This window comes from Sitodiplosis mosellana, unplaced genomic scaffold (genome assembly GCF_009176505.1).
Source record: "Sitodiplosis mosellana isolate CC-2019 unplaced genomic scaffold, AAFC_SMos_1.0 Smas_scaffold_2, whole genome shotgun sequence".
Lineage (NCBI taxonomy): Eukaryota > Metazoa > Arthropoda > Insecta > Diptera > Cecidomyiidae > Sitodiplosis > Sitodiplosis mosellana.
The window spans coordinates 7,243,736-7,247,443 of NW_022595245.1; the positions used below are offsets into that span (position 1 = coordinate 7,243,736).

General features: G+C 38.0%; 1 protein-coding gene across 1 annotated transcript in view; it reads right to left on the reverse strand.

Moving 5' to 3' along the window:
* Positions 1-2,618, reverse strand: part of LOC129565211 (neuronal acetylcholine receptor subunit alpha-7-like) — a 25,241-nt gene extending 22,623 nt beyond the window's left edge. Inside the window, exon 1 of the mRNA XM_055439800.1 lies at positions 1,771-2,618. The gene's annotated coding sequence lies outside the window, so the exon portion shown is untranslated. The remainder of the gene's footprint in view (positions 1-1,770) is intronic.
* Positions 2,619-3,708: the final 1,090 nt, after the last annotated feature.

The following is a 3,708-nucleotide window of genomic DNA, read 5'->3' on the forward strand; positions in this document are numbered from 1 at the left end:
GAGCGCCAGCACCATCATCATTTGGCCAAGCAGTTGTTGTTTTTTTCCTCTCTCGCTCTTTCTCTCGCATTTTTATTCTAGCTGGAAACAAAAGTTTTCTTCACTGCTTTTAGCTTTTTTTTCGCTTGTAACTTTTTGTTATTCTGTGCGCTTTTTTTCGTATCTTTCATTTGTCTATTTATATGCGGGGGAAGTGGTACACACGTCTCAGAATGATCTACAATACTTTCTTCATTATCTTTTTCTCTCTCTCTCTCCCGTTTTCGACTTTTTTCCCGTTCTTTTCTTTCTCTCTATCAACCATTCAGGGATGGGTTATCCATTTTCCATTGTTTGAGATGACAAATAAAAGATTTGCTTTTAGTTGCACTTTATTCATTGTTATGTAGCCATGTAACAAATAGCAACAAACACAAAAACTATTAACCCTTTTTCATGCTCAGTTCAAATTCATTTTTTTAATTTCGAAATACTTTCATAAGAATATTGTTCATCTCCATCGTGTTATTTTGGAAGCGGGCCAGCGAGTTTCACTTTCAAATGAATCGAACGAGACGACAAAGAATGTGCACGCTCCATCCTTTCGAGTGAGAAATAGAGAGTGGCAAAAATGAGAGCAACTAGAATCCATTCATAAATATATTGTAGAACGTGTTTTTTTCTCGCGCTCTCGGTGGATTGGTGTGTGGCGAAGAATGTCGCGGCCAAGGCGTTATATGGCTTGTTCAGCAGATCAGTACGATGGAGCAAAGAAGAAAATCTATAATAAATCATCGGATTAAATCATTTTTGTTTTGGTATCTGCCATTCATGGCAATTCGCCTCTTGTGTTTCGCCTCTTCATTTTTCTTTTTTCAAATTTTTTTTTTCTACTTCTTCGTCGTCTGTTTTTATTGTTGTTGGTGCTCGTCTCATCTCGTGTTTGCATCCCGTTCATTTTTCTCTCATTCACGCGCACGTTTCATTTTGCTCTCGGGGACTCCATATGCATGCTCTATTCTATTCTACACTTTCGTTTTCAGCATCATTCTTTTCTTCACACACATTCTCTGTACTGTATGTTGCGTTGCTATTGCTCGGTGCTTTGCATTGCTTTGGCTTTGGCTCTGTATCCATGGGCTTTTTGCAAATGAATGCCTGTCGAGCATTCAAACGTTCGACGTCGACGATGACGACAACGACAACGATATGGTACGTATCCTAAAAACTTATTGAATTGTCAACACGCACACAGGCTTAACAAACCATACACACAGACACAGTCGTACTCACACATACACAATACATGCGTAGGCAAACAGGCGAACAAATCGCACAACATCTCCGCAAACGCACTACAATATTCATCTCATTTGCACCAATCATTTCGTTTTGCCAATTCACCAATTCCAACATTTGATATATCCACTTTTCGGTCGCACTTCGAAACTCACACTCAATACCATAATATTCCATACGATGGCGAGAAAGACACACACACAAACAAGATTTTTATCTCTCTCTCGTTTGCCCGTTTCTGTGTGTAACTTTTTTTTCTCTCATCTCTCGCATTATATTTTTTTCGTTTTTTTTTTTGCTCGCATTCTTCGTCTTCGACTTCAGTTTCAGTTACGAACAAACACATTTATGTTGAGACATGAAAATTTGCTCACGAGACATCGACCACGACGACAACGACCACGACGACAACGACCACGACGACGGAGGCGATGATAAATTTGAAACTATATAGAGGAAAAAACGACAACCTAAACTGAAAATTATGTATACCATTGAAATTTATTAAAGCTTTTCTTGTGTGTATTGTTGTTGTTTGATGATAATGTTGGTAGTGGTTGTGCTCTGATGTGTACGAAAACTACATTTTTACTGCAATGATTTCGAACAGAACAGAGAGAACAGACGAACAGAACTGAACCGAAAAAAAAATCACAATAATTTTCTCTTTTATTTCTTTAAATCTATTTCGCTTGCGATTTATTTATTTCGATAACTTATTCTCTTTTTACTGCTGCACACTGTCTGTTTCGTCGATTGCATTTTATAGCTATTTTTTTTCTCTTCTGTTGTTATATATTTAGATGTATGTATATATTTTGAGAGAAAAAAATGACGAAAGAGAAAAAAAGAATCCATTCGATTTTCCAACCAACTGAATCCAATGAGATTGTTTGTTTATTGCTGCTACTGATCGTGTTCGTCTCTTCCATTCAACTTTGTAATTTTTATCACTATTACTAAAAAAATTCCAGATACTATATTTCGTATCAACATTTTTTTTTCTCTCTCTTTTTTCGCGGGTATTATTGAACTTGTTTAATACTTTTCTTTTTTCTTCGTTAAATTCTTCTCGTCCGAAAATGAACACAGTTTATCATTTTTCTTTTTCGTCTTCGTTTTTAATTAACACTATTGCACGATGACGGGCCACGATTCACCGATTTTTCTTTTTTTTGTTGTTGTTGTTGTTTTCAACGGAAAAAAGATGAACACGATACAAACGAAAAGCGAAAAAATGACAAATGAAAAAAGAAAAACTGAACAAAAATTGTATGATACAAAGCTCGAATGGATCCTATGTGCAGCTTTTACGTTCAAACACATCTGCACGATCCGAAACCGGAACACCAACTAAAAACAGCCACATACACCCGGAACGGTGATACTCCTTGAAACGGAGCCAGAGAGATTGATGTTGAGAGTGAGTCTGTGCGATTTGTGTGTTCGTGTGTATGGTTGTTTGTGTGCATGTGAGAGAGAGAGAGAGAGAGCTTACATTCATGTGTGTGTATGTATGGTTGTTAGTATGTGTGTGCAATTTTTTGATGAGAGAGCAGAAAAGCGCGCGCAAGAACCAGGAGACAATTTGAAATGCACGGTTTACATGCCATCATCACCATCCATTTTGAAACTCTGGCTTGCTCGTTCGTTCGTTCGCTCACTCTCTCTCTCCGTTTTGTCATTCAGTGAAACTCACTGAATCACAGGACATGAAATCTGACTTTCGGTTTTGCCATTTAACACCGACACGAGAAAAAAAATTTGGGCGAGTTTTCTCATCGTTGTCATTGGGAAAAACGAGAAACTGAGAATAAAATACCCCAAAAGAAGAGACATCATAAACGGGACGAATGCTGCTCTCAGCAGCAAACCGTAAAACTAGTACAACCATGAGTCAATATGAACGACACGAGAGAAAGAAAAAAAAAGGTACACATTCAACCGTTTTGCTCGTTTTTGGGAAAATTTGCATGAGGAGACGAGCTTTTCGTTTCGGCCATTTTCTCTTTTGCCACTTTTTGTGACCGTCTTCGATTTTATCGTTGCTGCGCGTTCTCTGCGTCCGTATCATTTTCAGCAATGCCAGGTTGAGCATAGCTCAACACACTGTATATACAATTTTTTATACATACAGATATATGGATTTGGGTATACATATAGATATTTGCGTTCGTTCTCTTTTGTGATGCCAGGAATGTGTAGCAGTACCTCGTAAGAGAGTATTCATTTACAACTGAAGCATTTTCACCATTTTTCATTTTGGCATTCGGAGTTTGGCGTTCGAGCTGATCGCATGGGCATACATGGTGCGTACCAATTTGCGAACGACGCTTTTTCATTGTGCTCGTGATTTTCGTCACACTCTGAAATTCCATATTACCTCCCACCGGGTTTTCCAAACGGAGATAGAGATGAAAACAATGAGAG